At 50.3% G+C, this 13,351-nt stretch overlaps 1 protein-coding gene across 2 annotated transcripts in view; it reads left to right on the top strand.

Annotated features, from left to right (window-relative positions):
* Positions 1–1,629: 1,629 nt before the first annotated feature.
* The window catches only part of CASR (calcium sensing receptor), a 204,126-nt gene continuing 192,404 nt past the window's right edge, over positions 1,630–13,351 (top strand). For both annotated transcript variants that reach the window (XM_059720324.1, XM_059720323.1), the window contains exon 1: positions 1,630–1,940. The gene's annotated coding sequence lies outside the window, so the exon portion shown is untranslated. The remainder of the gene's footprint in view (positions 1,941–13,351) is intronic.

Below are 13,351 nucleotides of genomic sequence, written 5' to 3'. Positions count from 1 at the left end.
GCATCCGTTTCACTAAATTTGCACAACATGACACCTTTGGTCAAATCACTGAAATGTTTGTGTGTAGACAATCACTAAGAAATATTCCTCCTTACTCGCCCCCCCCCGACAGCCACCATGGCTACAACATTACTGCAGAAAAGGAAAGGCCAAACAAAAAAAACCCATGCTGAAATTCTGTACAAGATGGCAGGCTCAGATAGTCAGCTATGTACAGTTAGTAGAATATAATTGCTGTCACTATTACCAGCACTAAACCTAAATATTAATGACATTCTGGTTAGGATATTACCATAGAGACCCCAAAACAGATCTTTTAGGAGCAATCCATAAGCACTGAATATTGAGCTGAATGTGAACAGACTTGGTAAAAAGTAACATAAGAGTAAGAGATATGAATATAAATTGTCAAATCATTGAATTTGTGAGTATTGTTAACGCTTCTTGGACCTGGAAAGAATTGCTGGATTGTGGCTAAATAAATTACACTGGAAAAAATTAGTTTAATTGTATTTCATTTCTTATGACCTACACCATACTACATACAGCTGTGTCCACATGGCAAATCTATGGCTTCACACCGGTACACAGACCCAAACCAGGGATTAGCTACTCTTCAGACACAACCCAGAACTCCCAAATCTGGGAAGGGAGTTTTCACCATTTCCATGGCTAGGCACAGCCATTGCATTTTGTCTGTGGATAAGTTTTGGCTGTGTTTGTCCTGGGACAAAAATATCTGGGGATTGGCATGTACACATGTTTAGGGAGTGGTTGAAAGCTGCACCCCTTTTTTGCCATTTATTCAGTGATGCAGTCCCAGGGTAATTGTACAGACATACTTTGCAACATTTTGAGATAAACTTGTTACTACCTCTTGCCTGGGAAACTTTTTTTTTTAGGATTTATCCCAGGACAAAGGCTGTGGACATCTGTACACTTGCACTTTGTGCCAGGAGAAAATGCAATGTCTGGTCCCAGCCTGAGAGGAAGTGCCTAGCTGTGAGGGGCAAACAGGCATCCTGTAGGTAATAAAGGCTGTGGGTTTAGGATTGTGATGATGGGTCAAATCCTGGCTTCCCCTGTCACTTGGGCACTCTGAGATGAAGATGATGCCACTCCCCCCATATTTAATTGGTGCTCTTTGTGTGTGGCTCCAGCGGTGCAGCACAGTAGGCTACTGTGGAGGTGAGGCCTTGGGGTGAATGGGGCGCCCCCCGAGAGGTAAAGCCTGCACGTGGGTCGGTACAACCGCGTCTTGAGGGGCGGAGGGGATATTCTTGCTGTTTCTTAAAGGTGCGGTGGTGTCTGTGCCTCTGAATAGCTCGTGCCTGTGGTGGCCGTAAATGGCCGGCCAGTTCCCGCGTGTGCGCCTGCGGCAGGTGCGAGGTGCCGGCCCGGACGGGCTCTGCGGCTTGAGCGCGGGTCCGTGCGCGTGTAACGCGGCCCCGCCCCCGCCGCCGGCGGCTCCCGCGGGGGCTCGTGGGCAGGCGGCCCGGCCCGGCCCGGCCCGGCCCGGCAGAGGCATCGTGCTGGGCTCCCGCCCACGTGCGCGGCGTGCTCCCGCCCGGCCGGGCCGGCCCCAGTGGGCGCGCGCGGGCAGGCGTCCGTGCGCGCCCCGGCGCGGGGTGCGTGCCGGGCGCGGGGGGCTTCGCTCCCTCCCTGCCTCCTGCCGGCCGGGCCCGCCAGCCTGCAAGTGCCGCGGCGGCAGCTGGGGGGCCTGCGGGACAGCCTGCCACAGCCGGCATAGGGGCAGCCGCCGGGGCAGAGCGAGCGCGGCCGCATCCCGGGCGCGGTGCGGCGCGGAGCGGAGCGGACAGCTGCCGCCTCGGGCCCCCAGCGCGGCGGGAGGAGCGGGGCGCCCCGTCTGGCGGGCGGGCCGGGGCCGGGGCCGGGGCCGGGGCCGGGCGCTGCGGCCGTCCGGGCAGAGTGGCCACCAGGTGAGTTCGCGAGCGGGGCCCGGGGCCGGGCGCGCGGGTGGACGCGGCAGTGCTGCAGGGCGCCGAGGGCGGGGGCCGCGCGCCCCGGGGAAGCAGGAGCGCGGCTGTCGTATCCCGGCCCCGCAGCCGGCCCGGGCGCGCCGCGTCAATGGCGGGGGGCGGCAGCGGCGGGAGCCGCCAGGGCGGGGCACCGCGCCGACCCCCGGGGTGCGGCCGCGGAGGGGCCCGCAGGCGCCGCCTGCCCTGGGGTGCGGCCGCCCGTGCCCGAGGACGTGCTTCGTGCCTGGGCCTCTGCCAGCCCCCGGACGTGCGGCTAGACGTGGCCGGGCGGTAGCGCTACCGCGGAAGAGGTGTCGCCCGAGGTGCAACGTGACACAGACCCCGGCGCTGCATTCTCACTTGACCTTGTTGGCCAGTTTTCTCCAGACGCTTTTCCTTTCTCTTCTGAGCGATTCCTGGAATGGACCCTCCCAAGTCAGGGCCCCTCTTCCCAGGTTACATCCTCCTGATGCACTTGGGTCAGGGTCTCTGACTGCTGCATGTCTCTCAGATTGCTTACTAGGCCTGCCTTGCGCAAAGTGAAGGCCTGAACCCGACAGAGTCCCCTAGAGAAAGACCCTGTGTAGGCAGAAGTTTTACCGTGTACAGATTCTTGTGGCTTCCTCCACCAGATCTATGGCCTGGCACAAGGGTGGGACGGGTGTGCTGAGGAGGAGCAAGGTCAGGGGCATGTCAGGGGAGGAGAGGGAATGTGGCTGAGTGAGTTGTTGCTATGGCAGATTCCTGGCCAGCATAATGTCCCTGAAGGACCTTATGCTAATGGCATAAATTAGAGCTCCCCCCACCTCCTGGTTTAATCCAGGTTGGGGCTAGGCAGCTGTGAAGGAGGGAAGTGCAGTCCCATCCCTCTCACACTGCACCCCACTGTTTCACCACTTGTTGCATCTAGTGCAGGACTGGACACTGAGTCTAAATTAGCAATGTAAATTTATGCCTTAAGGCTGCAGGATCTAATCCTGACCCTAATGTACTCAATGGGAGTTTTGCCAATGATTTCTGTGGGGTCTGGATTGGGCTCACAAGAGTTTTTGGTTCTAATGATCACCCTGATTAAGTGTAACGAATGTGATTGTTAACAATATTTTCATTGACTCTTAATGACTTTATAGCAAAGTGATTTGATGCTTGTTCAGCTTAAACATGTTGCAGTAACAGATGCTTAACGTAATTAAACATGTGGCAGGCCCCCCAGCTGATGAAAAGCAAATTGACTATGGCACACTGCTGACAGAAAGATTAATACTTTTTAGGGGTGCACCGATAAAGATTTTTCTGGCTGATACAGATGGCCGATTATTAAACAGCCATATTGGCTGATACCAATCCAATAGCTGATATGCAGCCTGGCAGCTTGGAGAGCAGTGTCCAGCCAGTAAGTCTGTTGGGGGGAAAGGTGTTGGGGGAGGACAGATCGAGGCCCACCATGGTGAGGGAGGGAGTGGAGCTGGGGCTGGGGCAGACGCTGCCTGGGACGGGGCACAGGTCAGAGATGCAGGCGGTTCATTCAGGGGGGCATAGGGAGGAGGGGTGGCTACGGGGAATTTTGGAGTGGCTGTAGCCTACCCTGTAGCCCTGCTGCCCACCTTGCCCCTGCCCTCCCAGAGCACAGCTCCAGCCCAGCCCCCCTGCCAGTAAGGAGCTGGCGCACCCCTGGCACCGAAGCCACAGTGGGCAGCCTGCCCTCACCCCATGCACAAATCTGGGGGGCACATGCTCTCCTAGGGGTACGTGCAGTGGCAGGGAGCTGCCCCCCTGCGCTCCCTGGATCAGCCACCCACAGCTCCATCGTGCACTCTGCCCCACCCTGGCTAGGCAGCACCTGCCCTTGACTCTGCTTCAGCCCCACTCCCTCCTTCCCTCACCATGGGTGCCTTGATCTACCCCTCCCACACCCCTTCCCCATCACAGATTTACTGACCAGATGCTACTCTCTAAGTTTCCCAGCTGCATTCCTGGCCACATGCATGCTGTGGCTGTGCGCATGCATGAATCATTTATAAAAAAGCTAGTTGCCAATAATGTCAATTTTCCTTTTATCTGTACTGATCCAATATGGACCAATATATTGGTGCACCTCTAATAATCTTAAAGAACCCGCTGCTATCGTTTAGGTTTAATTCTTTCAGTCTAGTTAAGGTACATAGTGACAGATGTTTGGTGGTGCCTGTGAAATTATTTAAATTGATCTCAGATTGCTTCCTGAGTGGACACATACACACATTACAAAAACTACGATGTGCTGCTTGCTCAGTAACCTCAACATCGGGGTAGGCAAAATATGGCTGGATCCGACCTGCCAAGTGTCCAGCTCACAGAAGGTCCCTCAGCTTCAGCTGGCCCAGGCGCAGGGGACAGCCCCAGCTGTGGTGCTTGCAAACAAGGGGAGTCCTGCTGAGTAAGGGCAGAGGTACACTGATCAAGCAGTTTGCATTATTGTTGCCTATGCTGTGTTCTGCCCTGTGCTGTGACTGAATGGAAGACTCCAGGTCTGAGAAACCAGCATCTTTTGCAGTTTTCAAAACTTGGCACCTTGATACCTTATTAATATATTTATAACTATCTATCAAATCAAAATTAAAAAAAAGTTTGACCAGGCAATATGTTTCTTGAAAAAAATGACAGAAAATTTAGGCTGGAAGTCACTAAGCTTCCATTTTATTGCTGGTTGCAAACAGCCCCTCTGCATAAGTTGATATGCCTCCCAGTCACTTATTAACTGCAGGAGAGAGGAATGCTTCACCTGCACTAATAGGTGCCAAGAATTGTAAGAACATTATTAATTGACACTAGGGTAGGCTAAGTGGAGCACTGACAGAACCTGAGAGCTTGAGCCCTGATTTCCTGTCATACTCAGGACTACCTCCAGTACTGTGTTTCTGTTGAGCTAAGGAATCCTTGTCTATTAAATTATTACCATGCAAAATACATTGTATAGAGATCAGTGCATAGGTGGAGACAACAAAATCTAGTGGTTAACACACAGATTTTGAAATCTGAATTATGTTCTGGTTTTAGCTTGTTATGTACCCTCAAGCGACTTCCTCAGTTTCACCCTCTAAACTGAGGATAATACTACTTCAGCAAGATTCTGTCAAGAAGAGTAAGGAGATTTGTAAAGTGCAATGAAAACATCAGGTGAAAAGTCCCATTTGGTGCAAAGCATTATTCTAAGATTGATAGCACAACTTTCGAATGTACCATATTTACTCCAGTCTAAGATGACCCTGAATTTAAGGTGATCCCCCAATAATTAGATTCTGTACATGGAAAATGTATAAATTTGTTATAATTTTCCAGGTATAGAATCTAATTATCAGAAGGTTGTCTTAAATTTGTCCCCTTCCCACTGCTACTGCAGGGTAAGCAGTGACTGGGGAGGGGTTGGGTGCCTGGTGGGGGCAAGGTGGCCCCCTTGCCCATTGTCCCCCCTTCTTCCCCTTGCAGCCTTCCTGCCCCCCTCCCCTGCCACTTGCTCCCCACAGCCTCTGCCCCTCCCCACAACTCTCTAGTCTCTCTCTTCTCCCCAACTTACTGTCAGACATTACTGGGGGCTCCCTTCCCCCCACCCCCCCGGCACAGCACAGGGAAGCTCAGCCTTTGTGGGGTCATGCAGCAGTGTCAACAAGGCTTAATTGGCTGGGCAAGCAATGTAGAAGTATGGACGCTGCTGATTGGCTCGGCAGGGGACAGGGTTTCCATGTGCTTGGTGCCTGGAAGGGAATCCAGCCAGAGCTGGGGGGTCAGAAGCTGCACAGGGGGAGCAGATATGGGGCTGCTGTGAGACTGACTCTGGCCCTGACCCAGGCTTAGGGGTCAGAGTCAGAGCTGCAGCAGCTGCCTGTTTCCCTGCTGCCCCCCCCTCCCCCCCCCCCCCAATACACTTTGTATGTGAATCTAAGATGAGGGACTGTTTGCCCAATGCTGATTAGGGGAAGAAACCTCATCTTAGAATTGAGTAAATGAGATGTAAACCTTTGCATCTATTACTTCCTAGGGTCCAGCTCCTGAACCTCATAAGCTGACGTGTACAAGGTTATATATTGGAAAATGCATCTAATTATTGCCTTATTATTGTGTTGTATTGTGCCTAGGAAGTATAGGTTTGATCCTAACTGGGGCTCTTGGGTGCTATTTTCATTCAAGTATCGTAAATATTAAAAATGAATAATATGTCTGAAAGATGCTTTTCTTTCCTCACTTTTATTTAAAAAAATGTACTGGGACATTATGGATATACACCTAACCTTTTATATGTCAAGTGACAGTACAGCAACTGATGCAGTGTGATTTCCTGGGCTTGAAACAATAACTCTGTACAGTTATGAATTCCCTATTAATTTCTTTGGAAGGCTAGTCCTAAACTCTAATGATGGTTCTGTGACACTATTAACTATTTCAACATATATAATTTTATCACATAGAATAGGGAATGGGGATGGAGTGGCATCCGTAGCAAAAGGATTGTCAACTGCAGCAGAGAAAGAAGTGCAGACAGGAGAAAGGAGGTCAGTGAAAAGAAAATAGGGAAGGAAAAAGGGTCAGAAAGCAAGAAAAGGCGTTGATCTGCCTGAGCAGAATATCTCCCAGTGAGTGAGCACATCTATACATTCATATTAATGTGACACAATAAATTCCAGTGCTTTTTGTGCCAGAATTTATTGCTCCCAGGAGCTACATTTACATGTGGGCCCAGGACTGCAGCACATTGAGCTGGGTCAGAGTAGCCCTGGCTGGCAGGTGGCCCGGGAGTGGTCAGCCTGCCGTCCCAGGGCTGATCCGACCTGGCTAAATGTGCTGCGGAGGGCTGGGACAGGAGGGTGCTCTATTGTGGGGCTAGTTGGCAGGCAGCACCCACACTGAAGCACCCTCCTGCCCTAGCCAACAGGGTCAGCGCCTACACATACCCTGATATGGAGTTGTTTATTCCACAACAGGATAGTACTTCTCTTTACAAGTACTATCCTACTGTAGAATTTATTAGTTTACTCCAGCCTAACAGCCATGCACCTGTAGACACCAAGATGTTTACTGGGGAGCTGATTAGTCTATTCTGCAGTAAATATCTTGTGTAAAAGCGCCTAGTGTTTTTTAATGTAATTTAACAAATGATAACTGAAAGTGTTAGTTTTCTTCAGAGGTCAGATTCTCCTCCGAATCTATTTACAAACTCCCTTTGATCTCTGATGGAGAAAGGCTCTGGACACGGGGAAGTATACAGTCTCAGTTTTTTTAGGCGCAGGCCCATGGCTAATTATCAAACATATGTAGTTCTCTTCAAAAATGAACTTACAGCTTTGAGTCAACTACAGACTTAAATTTTTTTACATTTCTGTTTCTGAAGCAAGTTGACAAAAATAAGTCCGTTCATCAATGTGATGACAAAAAACGGCTGAATTTAAGTAAATTATTTATTGTGATTTGTTTGCTTAGTTTGAAAAGCAAGAGTTATAATGAAAACTGGCTGGCACATATAAGACCCTAAATTTAACTCAATAAATAAGATAGTATTTCAAATGTTTTATTAATATATTTTACAATGAGTCTTTAATGCAGTTATAGTGCTCTTTAATACAGGTATAACAATTTACCATTTTCTTCAATTTACATTGCACTAGAAATTAGGGGTTTCATAGTAGTTAGGGGTCAGAAGGGACCTGAATAGATCATCTAGTCTAACTGCCCACCACTGGTTGGAGCACATGCTGGGATCACACGACCCCAGACAGGTGTTCATCCAACCTCTTTTTGAATTTGCCCAAGGTAGGAGCGAGGACCACTTCGCTAGGAAGTTGGTTCCAGATCCTAGCTACCCTGACAGTGAAATAGTGCCTCCTAATTTCTAACCTGAACCTATTCTCCAGCAGCTTCTGGCCATTGTTCCTCGTCACCCCAGGTGCTGCTGGGGGGAATAGGACCCTTCCTTTTTGCTGCTGATCTCCCCTAACAAGTTTGTAGGCAGCCACCAAATCCCCCCTCAGCCTCCTCTTGCTGAGGCTGAACAGGTTCAGGTCCCTCAGCCTCTCCTCATAGGGCCTGCCCTGCTGCCCTCCAACCAAGTGGGTGGTCCTCCTCTGAACCCTCTCAAGGCAGGCCACATCCTTCTTAAAGCGTGGTGCCCAGAACTGGACGCAGTACTCCAATTGAGGCCAGACCAATGTCGTGTAGAGGGGGAGTATCACCTCTCTGGACTGGCTTGAGATGCATCTTTGGATGCACAACAAGGTGCAGTTGGCTTTACTGGCTGCGGTCTGGCATTGGTGGCTCATGTTCATCTTGGAGTCAATAATGACTCCAAGATCCCTTTCCACCTCTGTGCTCACAAGGGGGAGCTCCCCAGCTTGTATGTATGCTGTGCATTCCTTCTCCCCAGGTGCAGCACCCTGCGACACCATCATCCAGGGATTTAGTTACCTGGTCATGAAAGGCCATCAGGTTGGTCTGGCAGGACCTGCCTTTGATGAACCCATGTTGATTTCCCCTGGGCATGATCTCCCCTGCAGGCCCCTCACAGATGTGCTCCTTGATAATTTTTTCAAGGCTTTTCCCCAAGACCGGTGTGAGGCTTATGGGCTTATAGTTTCCTGGGTCCTCCTTTCTCCCTTTGTTATAGATGGGGACCTCATTAGCTAGTTTCCAGTCTCTGGCCACCTGGCCTGTGGACCATGATCGCTCGTACAGCCGGGCCAAGGGCACAGCAATGACCCCCGCCAGCTCTCTCAACACCCGTGGGTGGAGGGCATCAGGGCCCACAGATTTAAAAACATCCAGCCCTTCCAGAAGATCCCTAACTACTTCTGTGCAGACCCAAGGCCTGGCAGTGATATCCTGAAGATTGCCCCTACCTGTGGTGGGAGAGTTGTCCTGTTCCCTGTCCAAGAAAACAGAGGCAAAGAACTTGTTAAAGATTTTGGCTTTCTCGTCTGGCGTAGCCACAAGATTACCATTTGAGTCTAAGAGGGGCCCTACATTACCCGGTGCCCACTTCTTACTCCCAATGTATTTGAAGAAGGACTTTTTTTGTCCTTAATCCTGGTCGCTAGCCTGAGCTCCACCCCTGCCTTGGCCTTCCTAATGGCCTTCCTACACTCACGGGCCAAGGACAAGTATTCCTTCTTGGTGATAGCCCCTCTCTTCCAGCAGGAGTACACCTCCCTGTTGGCCCTCAGGTATTCTCAAATGCCTATGCTGAGCCATGGGGGTTTCAGAGCAGTCTTACCCCTCTTCTTTCTCTCAGGGACTGTCACACTCTGAGCCTGGAGGATCGTCCCCTTAAGGTACGACCATCCCTCATGGATTCCCATATCCTCTACCTTCTGGGCCCTCAGTGCCTCCCCCACTAATCTAAATTCATTGAAGTTGGCCCTTCTGAAGTCAAGGGCTTGAGCTTGATATAAGCCCTCAACACCCTATGCTGGATGGTGAATTCCAGCAAGCGATGATCACTGTCACCCAGGTGGTCAAGGACCTGCAGTCCCCTCACCAGGTCATCCCCAGTGGCCAAGACCAGGTCCAGCAAGGCATCTCCCCTAGTGGGGCTGTGCACCTCCTGGATAAGACGGAGGTCCTGTATTTCAGCTAGGAACCTAAGCGAGCGGTCAGACCTGGCTGACTGCTCCTCCCAGCAGATACCTGGGTAGTTTAGGTCCTCCATGACAACGACATCCCTAGACCCAGCTGCCTCCATAAGCTGTACTGAGAATTCCTGGTCCAACTCAACCCCTTGGCAAGGTGGTCTATAGTAAACAGCCACCATAAGATCCCTTTCGCCTTGCCCCCTTTGAAATTTGACCCATAGTGCCTCTGCCTGACCTTCCCCTGCCCAAAGACTAATTCTTGATGATGTGAGTTGCTCTTTGACATAGAGGGAGACCCCCCCCCCCCCCCCCGGCCACCGCCTTTCCTCCCAGTCCTATCCCTTCTATATAGTGTGTATCCCTGAATGCTCACCGCCCAGTCGTGGGTAGGAGCCCACCAGGTTTCTGTGAGCCCCACTAAGTCTGGATTTTTCCCTGCTATCTATCAGAACGGTAAGTTCCTCCTGCTTGCCCCCATACTATGTGCATTAGTGTACAGACATGTGAGGCCTCCTGAGAGTGCTTGTACCTCCCCCCTGCTCCCAGGACTGCTGTGCCCATTGTTGCTTACCTGGGTTTCTATTTCTCTTGTTGCCTTGCTAGTTGGCGAAACACCCCTTTCTCCTCAGGTGGCCCCTTCCCCCAACAAAACTAGTTTAAAGCCCGCTGAATGAAATCAGCCAACCTGATGCACTGATAGAGATTTTTGTGGCTGATACCAATAGCCAATTTTTACGGAGGCATATTGGCCAATACCAATCCGATTTCTGATACCCAGCTCAGCTGTGCGGAGAGCTGCCTCCAGCTGGTAAGTCTGGTGTGGTAGGGAAGGGGCTGAGAGGGTAGATCAAGATCCCCGTGGTGAGGGAGGATATGGGGCTGGCTGGGGCTGGGGCGGGGGCAGGTGCTGCCCGGCTGGGGCGGGCAGGTGCGGGACAGAGCCGCAGCCCATCTGGGGGGCACAGGGTGGGGGGCAGCGGCTCCCACCACTGCGCACTGCTTGACTGGGAGCTGCTGGTACGATGCCTTATCCCGTGATTGCCTGCTCATCCGGCGGCTCCCACCGCTTGTCCGGGAGGGCACGGGGGGGCAGGGCAGCAGCGGAACAGAGGCCTGTGCCCCAGATCTGTGCGGGGCAGGCTGGAGCCTGGGATGCACCAAGCTCTTCCTGACCGGGTGAGGCTGTGCTGGGAAGGGACCACAGGGCAGGGAGGGGGGCCTGCAGCCACAAATTCACTGTAGCCCCTTCCCAGTGCAGCCCTGCCTCGCCAGAAACAGTTTGGTGCAGGCCCAGCCCCGCCCTGCGCAGATCCAGGGGCACATGCCCCCCCTGTGCCCTCCCAGATGAGCAGGCGAGTGCTGGATGGGTGCTGGACCAGCGGCTTCCAGCTGAGTGGTGCACAGTGGTGAGAGCTGCCCCCCCTCCCTGCGCCCCCTGGATGAGCCACAGCTCTGTACTGCGCCTGCCCTGACCTGGCTGAGCAGCGCTTGCCCCAGCCCCACACCCTCCCACACCGTGGGGGCCTTGATCTGACCTCCCAGCCCCTTCCTTCCTCCCTCCCCTTCCACCACACTAGATTTACCAGCTGGAGACAGCTCTCTATGCTTCCGGGCTGTGCTTCTTGTTTCCTGTGCTGCACTGCAGCTATGGGCATGCACAGGCCATTTATCAGTCATATTATTGGCCTGATATGGCCGATTTCCAATATAGTAAATTTTCTTTATATCAGTGTCAATCCAATACTGGACTGATGTATCGGTACACCTGTACTAGAAACACATTTTTTTCAATTTACTTTCACTTGACCAGTTAGAAATGTACAAACAATTCTCAAATGAATAACATGCAATCCAAAGCCTCTAAACAAATTCTGTAAAATTGAAGAAACTGAGTAAGAATGGCATCAATTACTTGAAAAAATCAACGTTTGAACTCAGTTAAGAAAAATCTGAGAGCAGGAGACCTGAAACATGCTAAATAGATATATTTCTACATATGAGAATTCATGTTACAAAATTTTGCAAAATCCTATTATTGGAACTTAGGTTACACTAAGTGACACTGAAAAATCTCTTTATCTTATTTTAGTTAACTGCTGCAATATCCTCTGTGGATGTGCCAGATGGGTTGAAAATCTGAGAATTTGTTTAAGATAGTATATCTGAAGTACTTTAAGGCATTTATTAGTATCATATCAAAACACAGTATGGTATGGATCCACTCACATACACAAATTTGATATGCAATAAAGCTTGCAGGCATTCAGCACTGCACATTCCAGAACATGAGTGTCTAATTCCCAGGGGACTGCAGAGTTCAGGTCCTTTGTATATAGTTTTTGCTAGAAGTTTAATGTTCAAGAAAAATTCAGAACAAGAGTGGTGGAAAACCTGGTATTATTTTCAGCAACTGCACAATCTTAGCTCCATCACCTTTAATCTGTACTACAGGAACTTTCTCAGGCAGAGCTTAAGGATACCTGATGCTCCTCTTTGGGAAGGGCCACCTTCATTTTGTATTTATTTCCTGGCTTTCATTGCTGTCTTTTTTTTCCCCCCGCCCCGTGACACTGACCATGAGTGAGCCCCAACTCTCCATCCCTAGGAAAGCCAACTTTGGCTTTGAGGCCTCTAAACTTAACTTTACTTTAACAAAGTTTTATGGTCATGAAATTTGATTTTTGTTTTTTGAGGAACTGGTGGTACTGAGAGTCTGTATGTGTGTTGGGGGAAGAGGGCATTAATTTGGGTTGCAGATCGGTGCCTCATCCTTCAAGTACTGCTCACTGGGGTAGGGCATAAGTTGCTCACTTAGCCTCTTACTCACTGGGTGCATCTACATGAGACGCTATATCACTGTAGTGACAAGCTACATCACTGTAGCTCATATCTATGGCAATGTAGCATCTAAAAATAACTGTGCATTGCCCAGACTGCACAGCACTGACTGGTACTGTGCAGTCATTTAGTACTTGCTTTAGCACAGTACCAAATGCACAGTCAAGGGCATGTGTAGATGCACTCACTGAGATCTTCTTTGGGGAATCTTTGCTTAGCTGTGGCAGGAAGGGTAAGGAAACTAACTGCCTTTGCAGTGTAGTTCTCTTGTCTGTGCTTTGTGCCTGTGACAGTGGAGGACATCAGAGGCATTGCAGTCGGGTTTTGTGCCCTGGACAACAGCTTCAGCAGGGATGGTAGCAGCTGGTCATTGGCAGTAATTGAATCAGTGGGGCCAGCAGGGGTATCAGCTGCCATTCTTGTGCCTCCTCTAAATGGATGCCTGAGTCTGGTGCCCTGGTAGTCTACCCGTAGTTATGCTACTTTTGTACACATTCCTTCTTAGTTCCCCAGCCCAATCTCAATGCTGAAAGCCTGAGTCCAGAGCACTTATGACGAGCTTCTCGTGTTCTGGGAGGGACCATGTCTTGGGAACTGCTTCACCTAATCCCCTCGTGTTTTCAGCATACACTCAGTGTACCATGATTTCTGATATGCCTTTCTATTTCAAAAGTACTGTATGTCTAATATGCATTTTAAAGCTTTGAAAAGACTTTGAAAGAACATATTTGTGGGGAAAGAAATATCTCACAAACCTATGCCCTGATAACTCCAAATATGCATCATTTCCTCTGTTCTAGTCCCCTAACCAAAAAAAAAAAAAACCTCAAGTGTATTTCATGACACATTTTAAAATAAAAGTAGGACTTTGGGGAGGAAACTATTTCAGGAGCCTTATAACCAAATTACATTATATTTGTATCTAAATAGTTATTCTGA

The sequence above is a fragment of the Alligator mississippiensis genome, chromosome 1 (assembly GCF_030867095.1).
Source record: "Alligator mississippiensis isolate rAllMis1 chromosome 1, rAllMis1, whole genome shotgun sequence".
In the NCBI taxonomy this organism is placed as follows: Eukaryota; Metazoa; Chordata; order Crocodylia; family Alligatoridae; genus Alligator; species Alligator mississippiensis.
The sequence above is the reverse complement of the archived record's forward strand: the minus strand, read 5'-3'. Positions and strand labels throughout refer to the sequence as shown.